Here is a 25,519-nt window from a genome sequence, read left to right on the forward strand (position 1 = left end):
CGTCAAGGTGCTTTTTGACCTTGAGTGGGCAGCATCGCACTCCAACCATCCTTCTATCCATCTTCCACTAACCTCATTCAAAGTGGAGGAGAGCAGACATTGCATTTCAGTGATGTTCCTCCTCCCCAGCCCAATATTTTTTTTGTCCTGCACGTGACATGTAGCAAACCTGGATGCACACACTGAGTCCGTGGCTCACCTGTGGGCTATTTTTTTCAGCCAAGAAAAAAATATCAACTAACAAAGGAGAAGTTTTCTTCCATTAAAGGAAATCTGCAGCATGCTTTTGTCTTATCAAGCAACCTCCAATCTGTTGTTACATATAAAGCATGTATACAAACACCGACGACAAGGCTCAAAACAAGTGGTTTCGAATCGCGAGATTGCGAGTTAAAATTAACATTTTGCGCCTGTCAAGGCAAGCACCATGCTACCAATGCCACGCCAGCTAGCTAGCAACATGCTGGCTGGCTAACTAGTGTGGCTAATTACGTTACAGTCACTCATAAGTTTGTAATCTTTGTTTTCTTGGAAGTGAAGGTATTATTTGATTACTATATTAAGTGTAATCTTTGCGTGTTCCAAATAATTGTATTGAGATCTGATGAAGAAGGATTCTTTGCAAAGATTTATTTAGAAGCTTCTAAAGACACAGTTAGGACACCCAGATCTGAATGCAACCTGGAGCCCCAAGTGTGTGTACAGACTACAAAACATCTACTCATTTATAACCAAAGGATAAAAGGATCCTCCTCCCGGCTCTTGATTGAACAAAGGACAGACATGTCATCTCCTAGATTGAACAAAGGTGTAATGTTGATGGTGAACAGACATCTTTATACAGTTCCCCTTCTTGATTGGGGGAACAGATGCAATCAGGATCTGACCCCAGACCTTCAGTCCCTAATGACAAGAGACTCTGACAACATCATGCACATTCCCCTCTTCAACAGCTTTGAGGGTACGAAGTTCAAATAAAGTTCACAAAATCACCATCCCACTGTATTCTTTTAAACACTCATGATTATATCACATCTATATGTTTATAAGAAAATTAAAAACAGTAAAATTATAAATTGAAAATGTTAAATGTCTTCAGAAGCAAATAAGATGCACTTATGGTTCCCACAAAGGGATAACGAGACGTAATATAGATGGAATTCGGAGAAGCCATGCTAATTGCTAAGCTAAACAGCTGTGTGACAGGAAGGTCGGAGAAATGAATTACGGCAAGTTATGGCATACGTCAGCTGGAAGGTGTACTCTATAAGGTTAAAAGTATATAAATATGGACATTACTATGAAAGAAAAGTCACGTTAGTTTGGCTAGCGTCCAGTCTTTATTGGTGTAAGCTGAGAGTTCAAAGTCAATGGCGACAATGTTGAAATATGCAGCGGCATCCATATTCAAAGAGGCACGCCAAGCTTTGTCATCTTGACGACTGATGGACGGCGCGACAAGGTCAACAAAATGCACATTAAGAGAATACACTAGTCATCATTAAAAAAAAAAAACATTAGAAAAACAAAAAAGGCACGGCAACACGTACTACAGTATTTTCTTCCTTGGCACAATTGGTGAGACTGCAAGAATTTGCAGTCTCACCAATTGTGCTTTTCAAATGTAAACGGGACCGATGATCGTTCGCCTTTTCCAGCAGTCACCCAAGCCGAGAAAACGTCAGCAGATGGAGTAGACAAAAATGCTGAAGGTGACCCTGGCGCCCAACACGTTTGCATCATCAGTCACGTGGGAACTTTATGGCAATAAAGCCGTTCAGTGCTTTTATTGAGGCGTCCATTAGTGGTGATGAGCGTCATCCGGTCTACTGCCCCACCACCAAATGTCATCCCCATCATTTGCAGGCTAGAGCTTTGCTATCCAATAGCAGGCAGCCTATTGAACATCGTCACAAACCACCCCCTCCCCCATGCCTAATGCGAGAATAATTGCAGAGACCACTTTTTCTTACAAAATCAATACCAGCATGAGTACAGTATATATCCAATTATAGCATTTTTCTGCTGCTTGAAATTAATGGCAGTTTTCTATTCTTGCAGTTTCAAGTTATTGATCATAAAACGTCCACAAGAGGAAAGTACTGATACTTTGAAAAGGAGGGGGGTGGGGGGGATAAGGACAAGTATCGGCCCGATAAGATACCTGGTATCGGTACTCGCCCATCCCTACATAATACCATTACAGCTTGCAATTGTGATTAAAATGTCTTTTATTATAATCAAATATTGTTCGCAAACACAAAACGCAAATTGCATTGAATGACTCACACAAGGTGAAAGCTTTAAAAGCAAAACAAAAATCAATCCAAATGGAGGCAACAAAGCCTTGAGGCACCTGAAGGACGCGTTCCCGAGCGAGGACGGTTGGGTCAAGGCAGGTATAATAGGTGGGCAGAATTCCTGCCGATTGTTATTGCTGTTGTTGTCGTCTGTCAAGAGCGCTGGGCCTGCTAGACGGCCTTTAGCATGACGCTAGGCTAGAACGTGAAAAAAATTGAAAATCTCACTAAGCGCATGCCACTATCGGAACACCATCCATCCTAGAAAGATCTGGGAGGAATGCTGATGCAAAGATTAGAGACTAAATGAAGCTCAAGTCAGGCTCAATCAACTGTGCCGCCAACAACGATGCTCCAAATGTTCCAGAAATGAACAAATTTGCTACCTCCACCAGGGAATAAAAATGAATAAATAAATACAAATAAACGCGTAACATAAATCCCACAGTCCAAAGAGGGGCGTGTAGCATTTTTGGAGAATTCTCCATTTTTGTCATCTCCCTCCCAACCCCCTATTAGCATCTCAATACCAGAGACAATTTAGATGTTAGCATGTTAGCATTAAGTGAAACGTTGTGATTTGAATGAACATTTAGTTTTTTTGTAAAATCCAATGTTGAATTATTTAGTTTGACGTGTCAGTTTGATACTAAACTTCAACTGGGAGTGATAAACAGCTTGAAACGAGCATATTTTGCCACTTTTTGGGGAACTGTGTGAGCGACAGTGAGAAGAGGCGCTAAGGAATTGTTTCAAGAATAATCTGAAATGTGTTAAAGTGTGTGGGAACTATATAACCAAATGTTTTTCTACAGTCTCCTGTTCACCTATCACAAGCGTGTCTGGAACGTATTCCCGCGATAAACCAGAGGTTGACTCCAAGCGCACGAGAGGCTGTTTGACCTTCACACTTTTGTGGCTGAAGGGAGTGAGCACGTAGAAGGATGGAGGAGGGAGGATGGACAAGATAAGAAGAGAAGGACCGGAAAGCTCCTCCAGACCCCCCAGAGGCCAAAGGAGGCTAATTAACATGAGAGGCACGACCTCGCTCTCCTCTTGCCTCACAGACAACATGCATGTCTGCATGTGCGCGTGTTGTGAATCAATATGAGAGTCGTCACACGGAGCCGTGACATCACGTCTCTCGTGACTGGAGCGTCAGTGAGCGAGTAGTAGTCGCAAAGACTCGCAGGAGGACGGATGGGCTGGATCACATCCATGTTACAAGCACATTCAAGACGCTAAATAGCAACTTTTCCAACCCCGTTGGTGATTTGATTTGAAAGCAATTAGTGGATTTAAATCCTGCCTTAAAAAAAAAAAAAGATACCATGAGCAAAAACATTTTTTTTGTGTATGACCAGAAAGAATACTGCTGGAAGCCAATCAAAGAGTCAATAGCCAAAGACATGGTGACGATTCTTATGTTATTGTCTACAAGTTGGACACTTTTGACCCGAGGTATGTGCTTCTGAGCCGCAATGTAAATATTTGGGAGTTTGGGTTGACTCAACACTAACTTTCAAATACATATTTCGAACAAAGTTAATTTCGGTGTGGGTGTTTTCTTTCGTTCGAGGCATTGTTTTACATTTAATATTAGGGGGAAAATGATTGTTCAACTTATTTTGCCCATTATTGATTATGATGATATTGTTAATCGGATAGCGTCAAAAAACATTTTACAGCCCCTTAATGTGCTTTGTAAAAATGTTGGTTTATTTTAGGTTACTTATTTTTTTTACTCATCATTGTTTAATGTATTATAATTTGGGGTGTCTTTGTTTAGATTATTGACGGCAATTTCATTGGTTTCACTTTCTTTTAAAATGTATTCATTTTAATTTTCCTTATTGTTTAAAACAATATTTTGTTCCACAGTCAGCCAACTATACATTACAATAATTCTAATATACAGTATATTTTTTTAGTCCCCCCTGTCACTAAAGAAATAGGGAAGAAAGGCTTTAAGTGACTTGCCCAATCTAATTGGAATAGTCTACATGTTAATATTTGTTTGCTTTCTTCACTCCATATTTTTTTATATATTTTGTTTAATAATTTAAAAATGGATAGTCAATGTTTTCAATAATTTATTGTCATGCTGTATTTTTTTAAATTAATTTTATTATTATGAAATAATTAGAACTTTGTTGTGTTGAGATTAAGGTTGTCTTTGTTGAGTGTTATTGTATTCTGTGTGTTTGTTTGTTTTCTTTTCTTTTCTTATTTTGTCTGGTGTAGCGTTATGATTGCCTTGTATTTAATTTATTTTGTGTGGGACCCCCTCGTAAATGAGATGTTGCATCTCAAGGGGTTTATCCCACGATAATAAAAATGTTCAACAACAAAGCTAAAGTAGGGAGGAGTCATTTGGTTTAGTGTGTTTACTTTGTGGGTGGGACATTTGCACTTTTTTTTAATGACAGGGCAAAATCTATTTTTAAGGTTTGTGGACCTCCTGGGGTTCTGATAAGCGCTGTTAGAAGATTTGAGAGAAGATTCAGAATCAGAGTCGTCTGCTCTGCATCTTGAGCACTTGCAAGGTGACCTTGAGCAAGGCACTCTGGGAAAAGCAACGCTTCCAATAAATACTGAAAAATCGCATTCCAAGATGCTGCGGACACCGACAAGCATTAAGAGTTGGGATAGACAGATTATCGGCTGGTATTCAGTTTTTTAACAAACATCGATATCTGCCTTTTTTTCTTAAAAAAAAAAAAAATCTGATAGTCGAAAAAAAAATTATTAGTTAACTGTTGAAGAGGGTCTTCTGCCCAGATTTAGTCATAACTGTTTTAATTTCCTTATTTCCTCAGTAGAGCTTTGTTCTGCGGATGTATCTTTGTGAGTGTTATCGCAATTTCTGCCAGGTGCAGTCATGACTGAAAAACCTCCTCTATTCCTCAAATGGGCTTTTGTTTTGTGAATAGTGTCCTTGAATGTATCTCTGTACGTCCGGTCATCTCCGGTTGATCTGTTTACTGGAAACTGTGTGGTACCGCCCTTCAAGATAGTATAAGAATATTGTAAATCCTCTGTAATCTTCACACTTGTGAGAGGCTACAGCCATTGTCTGTAACTCACTTGTGCCCGGAATATTCTGTAGAAATAAAAGCTTTGAAGGAACTGTTCATCGATCTCCAGCCTGTATCCAGAGAACCAACATTCTCACTACCCGAAAGAAAACGAACATGCAGAGGATCTCCTCCACAACACTGTTAACCTCAGGGAACAATTTATTTAAAATTTCAGTTAACTTTATTAGATGCTGCTGACCCTGGGAACTCTCTGCATCTTTTGTTTTTGTTTGAAATGAAAACAAAGATACATGTGAGTTGAACATTTAAGTAATTTTGAAATTTGGGGGGAAATTATTTATTGTGGAAAACTATAGGGAGCAACAATATTTACTTGTATTTAACATTGTAAGACATACTGATCGCCCTGGGAGATTTGTTTGAATATTAAAACAAAGATGTCCAAGGTCCAAGAATGGAGGGGAAAAAATGCTTTAAAGGGGAAGTCAACCCCCCGCCATTTTTTTTTTTTTACAATAAAATGTTCAATGCGCCCGACTGGTCAAAACATGACATTCTGATTAATATTGTGTTTGTGGAAAGCAGCAAAATCCACTCGTTTTTATATATTTCATTTTGCCACCTGCTGTTCACTGAAAACGACTCGGGGCTCAGGTAACGACCAACCACGACTCAGCTTGTGAACGTCACATGACCAAATTCAGAAAACAGGTGAGCCGTGATTGGTTGTTAGCTCTGAGCATCTGTGATGTCGTCTTCAATCGACAGCAGGTGGCAAAATGGACGTCCCCTGAGATGGATAAAAATGGGTGGATTTTGCTGCTAAATTTATATTCCACAAACGCAATATTAATCAGAATGCCGTGTTTAGACTAGTGGGGGACATACAATAGAATATTGTAAAGAAAAATTTAGGGTTGACTTCCCTTTTAAAACATTTCAAAGAAGAGAACAGTTGGAATATGACATTTTAAATATTTTTTTTCCCCTTTTACTGAAAATGAATATCGGCCCCAAATAGTTATTGGCCTCCTTGACTAATAATAAATGGTTTTGGTCTCTCTAATTAAGAATTACTCATTTGCATGGCATGAGCGGCGAGGGCACAAACATCTCAAATGGCAAGAATCTGACAACCTTTTTTGAACTCTGCAAAGCGGGAGTTCAGGAAGAGGCCATGATGCAATATGGACCACTAAGGCACAAAATCCGTAAAACCAGCTGGATTACTTCATCAATCGCGAGTCGGACATGAAAGGAAAATGACGTGCAGACGGGCCGAGCACACAAATTGTCTCGGCATGTGACACAGGACATTTGTGCTCAAGGATTACGACCACGTTTGCTAATTGGTGCTTACATCTAAGAAAGATTGAGTGTCGGCTCAAGATTCACAGTTGACTCCACTAAACAGTACAAAGATTTAAAAAAAATAAAAATAAAAATAAAAAGAGGGACTGTTGCCATGGTGAGTGTGCAGTAAAGGAAAGAAAGGTTATTTGTGCATGCGGCAATCTTCTGGAGTGCTCGTGTGTCATGAAGAGGACATCAAACTCCATTTTTTCGGTTCATTTTTCTTACGGCAAAGACAAACAAAAAGAAAAAGATGTGGAAAGTGGCATCTCGTCTGCGTGCTGGACACACACACGCACGCACGTACGCACACGCGCCGGCTTGGCACACGGCTTCCATGTCTGATTGTTATTCCTCACTCTGCTTGCTGATTGTTATTCGGCGCTCTCCGCTGCTGCTGCGAGCATTCCAAGCCCTCCACCCGCGCCTCATTGTCTTTATCTCCCACCGACTCCATTATTTCTCCATTAAAATTCAGGATGACCCGTGTAATTGCCTCCTCGAGAGGGAGAAAAACAGAAGACTGCTGGGAAAAAAATGACACACTGCTGCATTTCATGTATGATTGGGCACGTCTGCATGCTCAAAGCCAATGATAGTGTCTGTCAGATTTGACCAGCAGCAGCAAACACTTCAACGCAGAAAAGTGTGAGGACGTGGAACGGCGCTCAGTGGAAAACCGATAAAAGCACAGGTGCGGAATGAAAGGAAAGTGAGAATAAAGAGAAAGTGAGAAGAGATTCTCCGCAGTGCTGCAGTAAAAGTCAACAAGCAACAATAAGCACAAAGTTGCTTGAAAAGATTCCAGCACATTTTCTTAAGCTGGATGAGACAATGAAGACTTTGGAACCTCTGGAAAAAAAGAAAATTGATTTTCTTGAATGTTCTATTTAGGATAAAAGTGACTTGCAATTGATGTTACTGCTTTTACTAAAATGAATTTCTGTGGGCTTCTGCATGTAGCGCCACCTGGTGCTTTGGCATGAACTTGACATTTGTTATATAGAAAGTGGAATTGCACCTCATCTGTTGTGGTGATTGAAATCCTGATTTTCTGTTTTCCTCTTCAGGTAACTGCACCTCATTCCTTCTTAGTAACAGTCAATGCTCTCCTCCTGATTGACCCCGCTAACCCACTTTTTCTCCTCTCTAGCACCACTTTTTCCTCATCTCATCGTACCCAAAAAGTGCTCTCTTTCGCTCGAATATCGAATGTTTGCTACCTTTTATCTGCCGAGGCAAAAAACTCACCGTATGCGCTACTTGAGCAGAAATTTAGGTGGCCAGTCAAAACACATTTTCTGTTCACATGATTTCAACATCTTAGAGCAGGGTTGTCCAAAATTTTCCTCCATAGTTGCATATAGAAAAAACAAAAAAGGTCAAATCAATCTTCTAAGCAATTTCATATTGCTTATAAATAGTAGTTGTAAACAAATAAAAAACATCTACATCACAGCTTTCTGTTAAGATGTGCTAGGTAGATTTTTTGAAAAAATCCACCCTCTGTATAATGTTGATCTCCAAAATGAGAACCAAAGCAAGTGAAATCTGTAGCAGTCTCACTTTTTTTGACTTAACGAGGAGCAGAAAGTGGAGGCAAACTTGCTACTATTTTACTTCGTGATTAGTTTCTTTTGTATGTGTGTTTCTTTGCATATCATTAAACTAGAGATGCGCGAGTATCAATACTCAGTACAAAACCAATAGGTACCGGTACTCACGAAAGCTGCAGATACCAGTATCGGCTACCCTCTTGTGGCCGTTTAACGATCAGGAACTACCAATTAGAAATGAGAAGAATAAAAATTACAATTAATTTCATGCAATTTTAAGGAGAAATGCTACACTGGAATATATAGGGCTTTCATTAAAATTATCTTATTTTTTTTAAAGGAAATTTTATGTATCAAAAGTACTGTACTAGTAGTAGTATCTGTACTTGGTATCGGTGACTACTCATAATTACTGGCATTGGTCTGAAAGAAGTGGTATCGAAAATCGCTAACAGCACCCCGCCAACTTTTGACACTCATTTTTTCACGCCACACTAAAAATAAAAAAAAATTGTGATGCGGGCCATGTTATTTTCAGTAAAAGTTGTGGGCCACAGAAAAAAATGAATGGCAGCCCACAATTGGCCCCCAGGTCATAGTTTGGACACCCTTGTCTTAGAGGATAAATTGGTTGATCTGTGCCCAGACATTGACTCGTCTAATTTCTTGAATGTAAATAAAAACGCTGAGCAAATTATGACTCACTACATTCAGAATCAGAAATTATTAGGTTATATAAGCAGGTAGAAAAAATGTTACTCGCTGGCAACTTGGCTAGAGGCCACCATATTGACGTTATGTGAACGTAGGATGTGTTTTGATTGGCCACCTGCTTTTCTGTCCTCAGCAGTCAGATCAAACGTGAGATATTTGTTTCAAGGCCTGCTGAGGAAGAAAACTGACTGAAAATGATCTGCTGCGTAAACGGTCTCCGTTCGCTCCCGTATGCGGCGGGCAGTCGAATCATCATCTTATCAGGATGGTTTCAGTACACTGGAAACTTTTCACGTCCTGACAACCAGCGCCAACTGCTAAGACACCCGCAGGTCGAGAGACACTTTGCCAGAGAACAGACTTGGGACTGATGAGGACGATGGCCCAAAGTGGAAGATTTTGGTTAGGGGTGGGAATCTTTGTCTCATGATTCAAATCAAATTTTTGGGTCTGCGATTTTTGATTCAGAATGATTTTTGATTCAAAATGATTTGATTGACAACGATTTCTGCTTCAATTCACAGATGCGCAAAGAATCGCCATGATCTGCTCCAGTCTGACACGCTAATGCTAATTAGCGCTCTACTCAAGGCACTTTTATCACGGCTATTCATACAAAACGCTTCAGGAATGTACAGAGAGAAGAATCTTAACATTACTAACCGGCATATGCTCTTCCTACTCTGCAAAAAAACAACTTTTATTGGCATAACTTGATTGTGACTTTTTCCTTCTACTCTCTAATGTGGCTACAACTTAACAGTGTATCAGAACGCGCCAGAGCAATTGTTAGAGAGAATTTGGCGTAGAGTACTACACTGTGATTGGTCAACTGCTGGTCACATGACATACGGACGCCATTTTGTTACCCTGCTGAAACAGAGTTGGCCAAATTCTCTCTAACAACGGCTCTGGAACGCGCGGAACGCCAGAACCACACTGGACCTAAATGGCCAAATCGGGTACAACATGAGCAGCGCTCACAATAAAGGCACGCACAAACAAGGGCAAAGCAAACTGAATGAAATAATTTAAATACAATTGATTTTGGGACAGTTCAAATCGATTCTGAATCATAAATGAGAATCGAGATTCTTATCTGAATTCATTTTTGGGCACACCTAAAAATATCGAATCAAATATCGACTCAAAAAACAAAAAACAACGGCCATGATTTGCATTTACATCAGCCCATTTTGGCGCAAACAAGTTGAGGCTGACTTGATAGCGCCCTCTCCTGTGTGATATTACACCTTGCCGCCAGAATGATCAACTTCTACGCTATTGACAAACGCATTACCAATGACAAATCAACCAATTGCTTCTCCTTCCCAAAACTTTTCCTGCGGGTGCGAGTGAGTCAGGCAGAGATGAAAGGACGATGCAAAAAGACGAGATGCGTAAAGTCCCAAAATGACACAAACAGCAATTAGGGCGAATGTGATCACAGGCGGACGCCGCCGCAGGTTACCGAGAGAAAATGACACCGTCACAATTGTTTGACTGAGAATCTTCAAAGGCGGCATCGTTGGCTTAAGAAAGCCAAGGTGAAAAAAAAACGGTGGTTATCATTTTTGCCTGCCGCCTCAGATGTGCGAGCTGATTTCGGCCTTTTTCGATAAGCATGTGCTGCACGCTTTCTATTTGGGCTATTGTGATGGAACTGCGGGCGAAGAAGACAGGACAGCTTGAAAACGAAAACGGCTGCAATGTAGAGGGGTGACGATGGGGAGGGGTACCCTAATTGAGTTCAGCTGGACAAGCATTTCCAACCACATTAAGGCCCCGTCCAGACGGAAACAAAGCCGGCTTGGTTCCTCAAACAGATCTTGAAGCATTTCAAGACTTGCGTGTGTCCAAAAGAAGACGCTGAGGATGTTTAACGGCTGTAATGTATATGCCAAGTCTGGAGTGGCGCTGTAGCGCTGCCACAGGGAGTTAACGAAAAGCATAGAAGAAGAATCAGCCAAGAAGAAGAACACTTTTTTTTTCTAACTTTAGTGCAATCTACAAAACAAATATGGCTTTGCATGTATCAAAACAACATGAAAAAGACGAACACAGGAGAAGTGACAATGTCGGGTGATTCAAGTACAAACGTGGACAAGCAAAATATTTGCTATAAAAGTCCCTGATTCTGATTATTTCTTGTTTGCCAACAGTACGTGCGATGAGTATCAATGGTCATGAAAGAGCTCATAACAGCCTTTTAACCTCGTCTAATTTGCATCTATACAAAATAAAGCTAGAGTAAATGTAAGCAAATGTTGATTGCCATGGTCACCATTACATCTCATTCACGAGCGTTTTAAAGTGAAAACATTGCTGTGCAAGTTTGCAACGGCGGCTGTTGGTCGATTGCGCATTGCATTGTGCTAAGTGCAGTGTGAAAAGGCCTCAAACCTATAAACAAAGGCCTATCGATGGCTGCGCGACGTGCATTTACAGTCCGTATGACGCATGCGGCAGATGAGCTAAAAACAAATGCGTCCCCCTCGGATTTTTGGCACATCCGCACTTGACGAGCGACACCAAAAGCCACTTCAGGGCTGCTAGACTCCATCAGTCCAAATGCCGACCTTTCAATATATTTTGAGGCCATTCTCCAGCCAAAAATGGAATTTGTGTGTTTGGAAGCCTGTGACAGCACTGGATGCAAACTGTCGGGTTCAAGGCTGCATGTCAGTGACCTGGGTTGTGTCGGGAATCGCTCCCACTCATTCAACATTCATTCCCAATTCAGTTCAAGAACACCTCTGCAAAAATACTTAAATACTCCCTAGCAAGTATGGGTCGATTATTGTGGTTTTAAAAAGTCAAGGTTTCAATAATCGCTAATATTAGCAGTAATGAGATGAGGGGATTTCCCCTTCCTTCTTGGTGAGCAGACAGGGGAGAGGGGAGCAGTTATGCACAGAGGAAGAAGGAGTCATCATTGATCGACTCCACGAAATAAGATATTACACATCGGATTTAATGTTTATAAGCATTTTTCGAATAGTTTGTCACTTTTTTTTTTTTACTCACGACTGCCACCTCTGGCCCAAAACGTAACTGCAACATCTGTGTCAGGCTCGTTCATGGTGCGAGTACGATGACAAACGAAGACATGACTTCAAACGAGGTAAGAAAAACGCCCCTTTTCTACTATAAAGGGAAGATAAAAGCTGATAGGTGCAGTCAGACTAAAACAGTCAGGGCTCTTCATACTTATCTGGGCATTGGGCTATAAAAAAAGTGTTAATATTACCTTTTTAAACGGCACAATGCACCTTTAAACATGTGTTCAATATTTATGAAGAGAAGGTCGACCAAATGACATTACTCGAGTATGTTGTAATTATGAAAAAGCAACATCATTAACATTGCCGGAGCCGTGTTGCAAAACTTTTTTTTTTTTTTCCATTGACGACTCCACAATACAAAACTCCCTAGCAATGAGTCAATAATTCCCAGCATGGCCTCGCAGAAGACCCGAACCCTCCAGTGGTTTACGTGGATGAAAAAGCCCGCCAGAGACCGACGAGGGCTCCCCCCCCCCCCCCCAAGCAATAGCTGTTCTACGCTCGACCTCCCTCGCTACAAAAGCCGCTAATTATACAGTCCTCCCCATAATACATGACAGTCAAGTCGTTAGCATCTTTGAACAGACAGACAGACGGATGTCGCTAACGATGGCAACTATCGTTGGAGTCTGCGCGAGTGTGTGTGTGTGTGTGTGCGTCCCGGCCTCCACATTGCAGGCGCTGTGTGGTGCACACAAAAATACACACAGCATGCACAATGAGGAGACTGCAACGCACTGTTTCGGAGACACGCGGGGCACAAACAATGTCAGATGGCGCTCGTTAGATTGTACCTAATCCATTGGCCGGTGCGCCGATGTCATTTCAAGTCACTAAAATAGAAACAGAGCATAAGCGCACACCGTCCATACTAAACAGACCAGCGGCGACACTTAGGACTTCCTCTCCTCGCTCAAGCAGCGCGCTGTGACAGGCGGAGAGATAAATTCTGCCCAATGTCCCGCGCTAAGCGACACTCTCAGACTAATTGGAGGCCACGCAAGTGGAACGTCATCACTGTCAAGGACAGACCAGCCTTACAACAGGGAAACTTTACACGGCCGCACTTCTGCTCTGCCTGCACTGATCATCATCATCATCATCATCATCATCATCATCCTCCCAAGTGTTGGTAAAAATGGTTGTTTGTGATGCAAATCATCAAATGGTCGCCATCCAAAATCAGGACATCCAGCATACTGTCCAAGCAGACAATGGACTGGTCAGCAGCCAATGGCGCTTTGGGAGGAAGCCAGAGTAACTTGAAAATGCAAACTCCCCGCACAAGGTGGGGCAGGGACCCATACCCATGAATCACTAAACTTTTGATGTCACACCCCAAGTTTTGAGCTGGCCACTCTAAAACTTAAAAAAAATAAATAAAATCTGAATCATCTTTATTGGGCAAGTATGTAAAACACGCATACACAAGTAATTTGCCTACAGTAGTATGAGCCACACTACTATTTCAGTAACAAGCAACTGTCAAAATTAATCGATTAATCAACAAGTAATTAATCAACAACTATTTTAATAATCGAGTAGTCGTTTGGAGCCATTTTTAAATAAAAAATTGTCCAAATCCTCTGATTTCAGCATATTTATAGTAATTGTTCACTGATTTCTGTAGTCTTTCATGAAAGAAGACTGATTATCTTCTGTGTTTAATCAAAATAAGACATTTGCAGATGGATTTGCAGACAGATGTTTTTACTTTGGAAAGCAATGACTAAACCGGTAACAAAGTACAACATCAATCACCCCCCCCACCCCCCCTTTCACTTGACTATATGAATTCTAAGCACAAAATAAACACCCGTCACTGGTTAATAAACATTAATCAGGGGATAAAAAATGCTTTTGTAATATACTATAAGGCAAAATTGAAATGAATCCGATTAGTCGATTCATCGATTGAATAATCGATAGATTCTTCGATTCAAAAAATATTCGATAGTGACAGCACTACAAGCAACTATAACAAATGCAACATTTAGGACCTGACACATAAGAGACCCAATTTACGTAATGTAAGGGTACCATTAGTGCTAAAGTACCAAACAATGACAAATATGCAAATGATGCGGAGAGTCATCAAGCAAAAATAAAGAGACAAATGTGCAGTGATGCAGAAAGCCACTATAGGAATTGGAGTCAACTGTTTAGGGAATTGATGGCAAGTGGGAGGAAGCGACTGGAACGTCTTCTGGTTTTAATGTGCCATACCAAAATTTTGACTTTGATACTACGCCTGCATAAAGCACCTCAACACCAGGACTGAAACAGTACCAACATTAGTAAAAAGCAGTGATACAGCTCAACAACTTCGTTTATGATCATCTTAATACTTTGGTTAAAAATACATTTTGAACATTTTTAAACACTTTAGAACAATTGATAAGCCTTACAAATAATTGTATACACTGTATAGCCAGTGCTGTAAAAAAATAATAATAATAATAACAAAAAATTAAAAAAAACTTCAGGCATCGAAGGATTTCAGTTTAAAAAAAAAAAATAATAATAATAATAATCATTGAATATCTAACATTTGCCAATCACCACTTATACTGGGAAAACTTGCATAATGGCAAATGGAAGCCAAGTGATTTGATTCTTTAAGAATTTGCATTCAGGTTCGTTGTAAATGTGTTCCTTAAAAATAGAGTTAACAGGCAGCCCTGGCCAAGTGGTTCAGATCGTCAACTGCCACCGAGGAGACCCTGGGGTCAAGACCACCCTCCCCAAATACGCGGCTGCGGTGTCCTTGAGCAAGACAGGATAAAGATAGCAGCAGGACAAGACGAGATACCCCGAACTGCTTCCCGGGTGCTTAAGCTGCCACTAGCTGTGTGGGGTCAAATGCAGAGGTCACATTTAGTCTATTTGTCTATACATGACAAAAGAAAAAGAGGATTCTTCTAATACAAGATGACTTTTGTTCCATTTCAGTTGAATCTGACGTGAATGAAATGTGTCCGCATTCATACTCAGCACACCAGCCGCAAATAAAAGGAAGTTCAAGGTAATACCTTGCCACCAACACCCACACACCAATCAACACGATCACTTTCTCGAATACGACAGCTCCTCTTGGAAGATCAACTGAAGGGGGCCAAGGAGTAGTTTTTTCCAAAAGCAAAAATATATTTTTTTCTACTATAAAAGGCATGAGAATAAAGTTGCATTTTTGAAAACCACTTTAAGATCAATGTTTTTTCGCTCTTTCATCGTATTACAACTATCTTGGAAAAATAGCACTTTATAGGCATACTTGACTCATTGAGTCATTTTCAGCAGTAAAAAGTTAATATTTTATCCAGAATTAATTTGATGACTTCATTATTTTTTCATGAACAATTAATACCTTTGTCGACTGATGATGACATCACCTGTGTAATGCAGTCAAGTGTTAATGCAGTCAAAATCAATTTTATTGATCAAGTGTTTGATGATTGGTTTGGTTTCCTGTTAGTATTTTACATGACTGTTTCCTTTGCTGTGTCCTCCTCAAGTGGAATCGCGCTATATTATACTTCAGATGTCAAACAGCATTCATTTCATCACATGGCAAATCAAACAGCAACATCAAAAGGCAATGCGTCCCAATTTGAATTCTTGCATCAAACATTTCGGTTCAGCGGCACGTTAGCATTTCCATTGTTCTTGTAGTTCCGCCAAACATTTCATTTCATTTCCATTTCTATTGTTCAACGTTTCCACAAGTTCCAATCCATTAAATGCTACTCATGTCCAAGTCCAATTTGCCCTTAACGGCAAGGTTTTTCAATTTGTTTGTGCCGTTTTTCAAAGATGTTCTTAATTGAAAGACAAGTGCAGGTCTCAGCAAGGGCTTCAATGCATTTGACTCACCAATTGTTTGCTCAGGCGATGAGGTCAAGAACCGGGTTATGGATTTGGGGAGTTAATTCATGAACAAAAATAATCCTTTCATCTTGAAATGTTGCAGAATATCATAAATAATGCTAATAACGCTTGAAAAATCTTAACTCATTCGCTGCCATTGACGGCTATAGACGTCCAAATTTCATTTTAAATATTTCTATTAGTTTAAAAAAAATCCACTTTTGCTAACAAGAGTATGAAAACCTAGAAAAAAAATGTTATTGTAAATTTAGAACAGATATAAAATTTGTGATTAATCGTTAGTTAATTAGTGAAGTCATGTGATTAATTTCAAAAAAATTTTAATTATCGCCCGACAGGCCTAATTAAAAAAAATAAAATAAGGGGCGTTTAATTGTAATTAATCACATGATAATTTTATATGTGTTATTAACTCTTTGACTGCCAGACGTTTTCAGAAACGGGATGTCGCCAGTGCCAGCCGATTTAAGCATTTTGACTGATCTTTCAAGGTCCACAGAAAATGTTGTGTTTGGACTATGGAAACACATGAAAGATTGAACTCTCATCTTTCATCAGAAAAAAAAGTTTGTTTCTACCTTATTCCGTTCTTCAGTAATCAACAATAGAAAATGGTTAGTTTCACCGAAATGCTCTGTTTTGAAACAAAAAGCGGAGAAAAGCTTTTTGTGAAACGATGTTATTTCATGCACTCTAGTGAATTCTACACTTCTTTTTGTCCATGAATGATGCCACAAACACTTAAATAGTGCTTTACTTCTGTAAAACGCTATCACCAACAATGAAAAAGTGTTTTTTGGTTGCAAAATACGTTTATTTCCATTCAACAGTGTAACAATTTGACAAAACAATTTCGCAAACCATTTACAAATGTGTGCAACTGTTGTACTATTTACAATTATGTGGATGTTTCAAATACAGTTTTTCTTTTTGTAACACTGCCCTGCGTGCAAGGAGACGGAGCAGGATTTGCACAACAGATACGTTTCACTTCGATTGTCCGTTTCGCGTGCAGACGTTACACTTTCTTGACGGCCTTTTTTTCCGGGGAATAGCAAGTAGCAGACTGTACCCACTCCTCCGATGAATATGCTTTGGACTCGGGGCACTCTTCGTCGTCCGATTGAACGTCCGCCTGAGCGTGCTCACGTCTTCTACTGACACCTACCCAATCTTGTCAAAAGAGAGTCATTGCTGCCATCTAGGGGCCAAAAATAGTCATTAGGCTAACTAGATCTGCTTGAAACTTTCACCACAGCTGGGCAAGGCTTTCCTCCACCCGTTTCCCCAAAAAAATAAAATAAAATTGGAGAACGTCTTTTAACGTCCTTGGCGGCCCTCCGTAGGTTTTTACTAAACGTCATTTAACGTTTTTGGCAGTCAAAGAGTTAATGTACAATAAAAAAATAGGTTTTCATAAAAAAAATTATGAAATGGAAAAATAGTTAAACTAATAGAAATAGTTCACATGAATTTTTGACGTCTATAATCGTCAATGGCAGTGAAGGAGTTAACAAGCCAAGAGGCCTGCCTATAGCTTGTCTCTCCTCCCACACACACATACACGCACAACCAGAGCTAAGGCAGCCATCTTGCTTTTTAAACCTTTTCCCAGAAGGAAGTGCACACATCTAAATGTAGTAGCCGTACCTGGCCAGTGGGGGGCATACAAAACATAAATTACCACACTATGGCTAAGACTTCAAAAACAAAGCAAAAGTAACACGAAAAGTACAACTTGCATACTTGCTTATTTCAACTTAACTAATCTTCTCTATGAAATCAATAACTTTAGAAATAATGGCTCCATCGTAAAATTACCGAATGAACAATATTGAGCTCTCCAGAAAAAATAAAATAAAATTAAAAATTAAAAATTAAAAATTAAAAATTAAAAATTAAAAATTAAAAATTAAAAATTAAAAATTAAAAATTAAAAATTAAAAATTAAAAATGGCTCCAAAAACGTCATTTTAAAATTGAACATTTGCATCTTCAATAAACAATCCCTATTAATTGTGCTTTGTTCAAGTAACTTGTTTTGTTAACATTAGCAAGAATCCTAAGTGAGTCAGAAAACAGGAAAATATAATAACTAATTACATGGTCGTTTAAAAAAAAACACGCCTGACTATACATGGTCGTTTAAAAAAAAAAACGGCTTGCGAATCATGGTCATCTTTTTAAAAATGCTTTACAATAAATGGTTGGTAAAAAAAAAAAAAATGCCCGTCTACACGTTTATTTAAAAAAAAACACACACGCCTTAGTATATAAATGGTTGTTTAAATAAAATAAAATAAAAAACGCTTAACTATACATGGTCATTAAAAATATTTTTTATTTAATTAAACAATTTTAATTAAAACGTTACTACTATTCATGATAATTTACAAAAAATAATCAGCCTTATTATACATGGCTGTTTTTTTCTGAAGAAAAAAAGAACACCTGACTCAGGGAATTTGAGACGGTCAATCGTCATTGCCGCATTGCTAATGTGAAGGATATGCGGTTTGTGTCAAATCTGTTGGCTCTCTGGGGGTCCCTGCTGGCTAAGGGGCCCCAAGCAATGAATCTGTTGGCAAGCTACGCCTCTGGCTATGTTTAACTTGGTGTGAGAATATGTAGAGGTTCCTTGGAAAAATTCTCCGCAAGACGGGGTCAACGCCAACAAAGGGTCAAACTGGGCGGCTTTGCAGATCGCTTTATTTTAATGCCATCGTTTGTCATTGTTGATTCTTCCCGTCGAGTCAATAAACAGGCAGAGGGACTTGCTGCACATTGACGCATTCAAGGCAAAGCAGTCAGGTTGTTTGGGCTAATTATTTTCAACGCTTATCGCTTTCCATTCATCAAAAGGCGGTGCAGCCGCCGACGCTTTTCCCTCCCTTGGCTCCCTCAGCGCTCTCCTCCCAAGGTGAGCACTTTGGATTGCACATTCCGTCACGATCAATCAGCCCACGTCTTCGTTTATCGCTGATGTTTATTCATAGTTATGACACATTGAGGAGTTTGGCTTTAGTGGATTAAACGGCGCCCCGTGTTTGGAGTGCAGTGTCAAAGGGCCAAGCGGGAAGCTGAAAAGCAGCAATTCAGAATAAGGACGCGTCAAGGTCGTTGTCATACGGGTTGGCCCGACATGGCGGTCATCAATGGAGAAGAAATATTGTACATGTCTCTCACCCAGTGCCGCAAATAATCAACACAGTTGTACTCTCTTAACCCAAGCACAGAATGCGTCCTCGCTATCGACTTTCACTAGACAACACGCATGCGCTTGGCGCACGAGGGAGCGCCAACAATAAACAAAACGAGAATCAGCTCATCGTTTCTTATCTGCCGCTGCGAGCCTGCCGGCGAGAAAATGTTCATCGCGGCCCGAGAGAGGCGAGCGTGTGGCTCTTCCACATCGATAAATCATGATTAAAGTCCCTCGCGCTGAGCGTTTGTAGCAAAGCGACAAAAGCCGTTCCTGTTGCTAACCACTCGCATCTGCTCCTGTGCTCGCTGCAGGCGCCAAACGTTTACTTACAAGCCAAACCTCGTCTGCTGAGAAAAACCTTCGCAACTTCGTCCACTTTGCAGGCTTTTATTTTCATCATCCACTTCTTTGGATTTTCACCTTTGGTCGTGGCATTTTTCCCTTTATTTTTGCTCCATCGATTGATTTGCTCCGGCTCACGTGGCAAATGGCACCATAGTAAACCTTTTCAATCAAAATTCATTGCTTTGCTTTTCTTTCCTTGCCATTGAAATGTGTGTGCATGAACGCTGCACGGGCCAACATGAGGATAAATGTGGACAATTTCCTGCAAATCCGATAAAAATACATCATGCAATGACCATTCCAAACTCAAGAATTGATTGTAAGACATGAACAAAAAAAAGCCATTGAACTCCATCTGACAGATAGCGGGCGGTAGTATGAACACAATTATTTTAATCCCCCTAGCTGACTCAAAGCAATGACTCAAACCACCAGAGATTTTTTTTCTTGACGAGACAATCTACAGTACAAGAAAAACTGAAAAAAAAAGCAGACACAGCTGTGAAGCCCTGGACGCACGATCGTTTCAGCAAACTAGGAATAAAAATGGCATCAAAACCAGCAAAATGGTTCATTTAGTGCAGTTTCCCCATCCCAGAAAAAGATGCAGGCAAGAACAAGCAATCCGCATTCCGCAATGTCGAAAGGTCAATTAACTCATAAAATGTCGAGAATGACTCAAATCATTTATTAGAATCAAAACATTTGGTGCCAAGGACGTGTTTTCTCGTTTGTTATGTTTTTCCCGTTAAAAGCGCTTCATAAGCCGTAATGAGTCAACCCTCCTGCAGAGGGTAGCGATGTACCATTTTAGATTTAAAATCATCTCTATTCGCCAACTGTTTACAGTGGCGAAGGACAGTTCTCTCATGGCGGCGCACGGCAGCACTTAGACTTTCAGATGGATAATAATAATATGTTTACAACAGGGAACGCATATATATATATATATATATATATATATATATATATATATATATATACAGACGCTCCCCTACTTACGAACATTCGAGTTACGAACAACGGTACATACGAACATGTCTGCGCGTACAGTATGTCGAAAAATGTTCGGTAAGTTAGATTTTGTATGCGCGCCTTTTTCCGAGTAGTGCTTCTTTCCGCCGCTAATACCGACGCTTGGCGCTGTGAGAGCTCACCCAGCATTGGAGGCTCAGCAACGTGTCGAGGAGGAAGAGGAAGAAACGCCTGTCCCCATGAAGGAGGAAGTAACTTTTAAAGCCCATTCCAGCGACGACGAAGACCCTCTCATGATATAAAATCCTCCTCTTCCTCCTCCTCCTCCTCCATCATCTCCTTAAGCATCGAGTACATCTTCCAAAAGTAAGTTAAACTTAATTTTATTTATCTTATTACGTACATGTACATACTGTGTGTGTCTTTCGCGCTCTCCCTCTAATATACGTAGTATAGTACAGCACTGTACGTATTCTCTCCATTTTATTAAATGTTTTTTTCAGTACAAACCAATACAGGTTACTTATACAAGCCTTAAACATACTTATATAAACCTTCAATATACTTATATAGGCTTTAAACATAAATTATAATACAAAATATAGCGCTGAAGCAACTTACGAACAAATTCACCTTACGAACGATCGCTCGGAACGTAACTCGTTCATAAGTAGGGGAGCGCCTGTATGTATAAATTCACAGAGCGTGCATTTTGATAGCATAAGTATGTGTACGTCAAAAAGACGCAACTTGTAAATCTTGTAAATATGACAAGAGTGACAATGTCGACATGTGATAGCCACTAGCGCCTGATGAGCCATTCTGGTGTGATGACATCACTCACAGCGCTTTTATAAATCACTAAAAACAAAGTATTGCCACATCGCGGATTTCACTTAGGGTGTTATCAAAAGTAACGGTCTGATGGAGAAGGATTTGCTGTAGATGATTATTTTACAATCAAAAGCCATTCCTAAATGTTTTATCTGTTTTATCAAATGAAAACACTGTTCAGATGTTAGAGGTGTCATGAAAGCAAAAACTTGAGTCCTGCTATTGTAAAGTAACAGCACTCAATGTTTAGCCACTCTGCCCGCCTCTGTGTATGACTCAGGAAGCTCTTCAGTGCACAATCGCTTTCCTCTTCCAAACACTCCACTGGAGAATTCTCTCTGTGTTGTTTCTCTACTTTCACAACATGACAAACAACATTAAGGTCTGAAATCGATGGAGCTCAAGTGACTTGTGTGGAACACATGGCGGTCCGTCACATCTACCAGAAGACCGAAGACTTGAAAATACCGAATTATATTTCCGTGGAATTTGTGCCCACGTTCACTGAACTTTCCTTCAGTACACAGAAAGCCTGCAACATCCCCCTGCGAACATGTGGGAAAAGGAAGAAGGCCGAGGAAACCGACAAACGCAAGAGTGAGCCAGTGAGTGAGCGGCGAGCACTCGGCGGCGCGTGCGCGTGCTCAAGCGCTCACCCGCGTGTCAATCTGTCAGGCGGCGACGGCGGAACAGACGATTCCCCGAGGCCTCCACAAGAGGAAAAGCGGCTCGCTGCAGTCACTGTGAGCACAGAAAGAGCGAAGACGCACGGCCGTTTCAGAGGCGAGGAGAATATCGAGCAGCAGAGCGGGAAATAAGAAGGCGGGGGATGGTTGCTTGGTATGGGGGGGGGGACCACGAGGCAATCTCACCAATGTGACGGTCAGAATGAAAGAAATGGAAAGTCAGCTTGGTCGCACGGATGAAGCACTGGATGGACCAATCCAATTGAATGTGACTAAAACATCACATTCAAGTATTCATATGGACTGATTGTGAGCATGTGGGAAAATAAACATCAATTGCCTGTAAGAACCTTGTTCTGGTCCATCATTTACGCCCCTCCGATAAAAGATTTTTGAAATCAGATATCGCAAATCGCATCCACATGCAGAGCGCGAGCGAAACCCATTCGGACAAACACACTTGCTTTCCATTTCAATTGTCACATCTTGTCATTGAAACTGTGCAACAGGCTGAGAACGTGTCGACTAATCTGACAAATTATCAAGGGTATGGTGGTGTGTTGATGGATTAGACCAGGGTTCTGCAACCTGCGGCTCTGGAGCCACATGTGGCTCTTTACTCCCTCTCCTGTGGCTCCCTGTCGATCCCCCCCCCCACCACCAATTTTATTTTTTTACATGTTATTTTTTTATGTAAAATATTATTTTGATAAATTAATGATTGACTAAATATTTTTAAACATTTTTAAGTTGTCAAAAAAGAGACAAAAAGGTAGATGTTCAAAAAAAAATACCTAAAAATGTCCAAAAGGTGACCATAAAATGTCAAAAGAAAAGAGGAAAAGCAAATATTTACCATACAATTTCCAAAAAATGCCAGAGTTTAATAATAACAACAATAACGACAGAAAAGAAAATGTACAAAAATTACCATAAAAATTTCCTTGCAATTGCCAAAAAGGTCGGAAAATTATTTATTTATTTGTTTTAAAAAAGGCAGAAAACGTTTAAAATGCAAAATGTCCAAAAATAAAAGAAGAAATCCCTTAAATTACCACAAAATGTCCACAAAACGGTCCCACTCGCACGTGCGTTTTCTCTCTCTCTCCCCCGCTCTCCCCTTCTCTCTCTCTCTATCTTTTTCTCTCCCTCCCTACCTCCCTCTCCCAATCACTCCTCCGCTCCCCCTCCCCATCTTTCGCACTCTCCCTCATCATAGAAATTGTAATCCTCGAAGTAATCCCCATTTTTAATAAATGTACCTGTAATCTGATTACATGTTTTTTCCTGTAACCGCAACAGAATACAGTTTAAAAAAAAATTGTAATCTGATTACGTAACGGCGGTACATGTATTCGGTTACTCCCCAAGCCTCTGTCCGATTGCATAAATGTTATTAAGGTTTAATTATGTTTTGAAACAATCCAAAAAAATTTTTGGGGGGGTGACTTCAATAGATGTATATGAGGAAAATTTAACTGCTGCAGGAATATATTGAGTTACGAGCTTGGTCAAATTTGGGAATAACAACAAGCAAACAACGGGATCTTAGAGCTCATCTCCCCGACCTCTGTTACCACAGCGACCAAGCTAACCTACTAAAGGCACTCGTCCCTGTTTAGCCATCATCAGTGACACTCTTAACCTGGCCCGTGTACATTCGTCCTTTGACTATTTTTAGCTTGAGTTCCTTCCACTGACATTATATCATCACATTTAGCGCCGTCCCTGACTTTCACTTTTGACCCAGACGTGTGGCACACGCACGGTGAGTGTGGAGGTAGAACACACACACACACACACAAAGTGTCATTTTCTATCCACTTTCTGATGCTATATCACTTTAAAGCCCCATCAAATACATCTAACACCGTTTGTGCAACAACTGCTTTAAAATTCTACAAGGCTGCCGATATGAGCTCCGATTCTGCGCTCGTGTTTAACTTTCAAGAACCACTTCAGCTTCCCGTTTTTTTTGTCGGGCATTGCGCTCGAGCTATTTGTGAGCCCCATCCGGCTCTTTCTTTTGTAGCACTTGCAAGGAAGGCTTTCTTTGAATGGCGCTCAGTGAGAGAGGCCGACTATAAAGGCTCATCCGCAAGATGAGAACAGAAGGATGGCGGAGGACTCAAGGATAGCGAACAGATGTAGGACCTTGTCTTTTTGCTTGAACAAAGTCCTAATTGTAAATCCCAGGATGCCTTCCTAAAGCAAAGGATCAGATGAAATTTGGCTGCAAGACAAAACAGGAAATCAATGAAACAAGACAGGAAACTCCTTCTAGGGGAAACTCTTCGAAGGCCGAAATGATACATGACTGGTGGCTTTTGGAATGGCCATAACGTCAGCACAGATGTTAATCGAACCTTTGCAACACTTAACAGGAAACTTTTGCTCCCAGATGGCGAAGGAGCGATCGTCCCAGACGAAGAGGCGACGACACCGCAAGAACTCAAAAGCAACGTGTGCAATTTGCAATGATTGATGCTAAGCTAGTCTAGTAGCTGCTGTGTTTCCGTGGCTCAGTCAGAAATGCAACATTCTTAGGAGCCAGTTCGTTAAATGATATCACCCTAGAAGCATTCCACCTTTCAGTTATTTATTTCAGAGCTCGTAAAATATGTTTTTGCAAGTTCATTCGTACGTACTTGCAAATATGTTGGAATGTACTTGTAGGCTAAATGCTAAACACTTAGCATTTTTACCATAACGCCACAGGGTATTGACTTGCGCATGCACATACCCTGCGGCATTATGGGGGGAAAATGTGGAAATCATGCACTGCAGACATAATAATAAATCATTCAAATTAAGAATAAAAAATGTTTACTTCATTTTTGAACGTATTTTATAATGAGGACAAATGCTAAAATATAGCATTTTTTAACTTGCGCATTATGTACAAAAATATGTTATTTAAGCAATTAGCCTGCAAATAAGTTTGAATGTTCTTGCAAATACGTATTTACCAGTAATGTTTATTCCACATTTGCAGTTCCATACTTCCGTATAACTTTTGCCTCTGGAAGGAATTCCCTGATGCTGCTATGGCAGAACAATGTTGAACAATTAAAAAAAAAATCTGCACCGCATTTAAATCCCACATTTGGAATCACCGGATTTTGGAGGACTTCATTGAGATAAATTCACTGAAATCAGAGCAGCTCTGAAAGATCACGCGCATACACACAATGCACATTTATATTATTTGTCATTTGTGATTGATGAGTTGTGTCCCTTGAGCACCCCACAGGCTCTATTTAGTCATGCCATTCCACCTCTGATTGATTTTCCCCATTTCGGTCAAAGAAAAAACGTGCAGTTCATTGCGTTAAGTGCGAGCGTGGCGCAGTATGCACTAAGAAAAACATTTGGCGTTTACTCGGATGAGCACGCGCGCAGCTTGTCAACTTGTAGCCAATGCAAAGCATATGTGACAGCGAAAAGGTCATACAAGCAAGCCGAGAACCCAGTGGAGATGAGCCAGAGAGATATGAAGCGCCAACTGTTGGGGGGGGGGACAATCAATCGCAACCTCTCTTTTCCGAGGTGGCCAG

At 40.4% G+C, this 25,519-nt stretch overlaps 1 protein-coding gene across 5 annotated transcripts in view; it reads right to left on the minus strand.

Moving 5' to 3' along the window:
- htr2cl1 (5-hydroxytryptamine (serotonin) receptor 2C, G protein-coupled-like 1) overlaps positions 1 to 25,519 on the minus strand; it is a 45,426-nt gene that overhangs the window by 12,870 nt on the left and 7,037 nt on the right. The gene's annotated exons all lie outside the window — the stretch shown is intronic.

This window comes from Vanacampus margaritifer, chromosome 15 (genome assembly GCF_051991255.1).
Source record: "Vanacampus margaritifer isolate UIUO_Vmar chromosome 15, RoL_Vmar_1.0, whole genome shotgun sequence".
NCBI lineage: Eukaryota > Metazoa > Chordata > Actinopteri > Syngnathiformes > Syngnathidae > Vanacampus > Vanacampus margaritifer.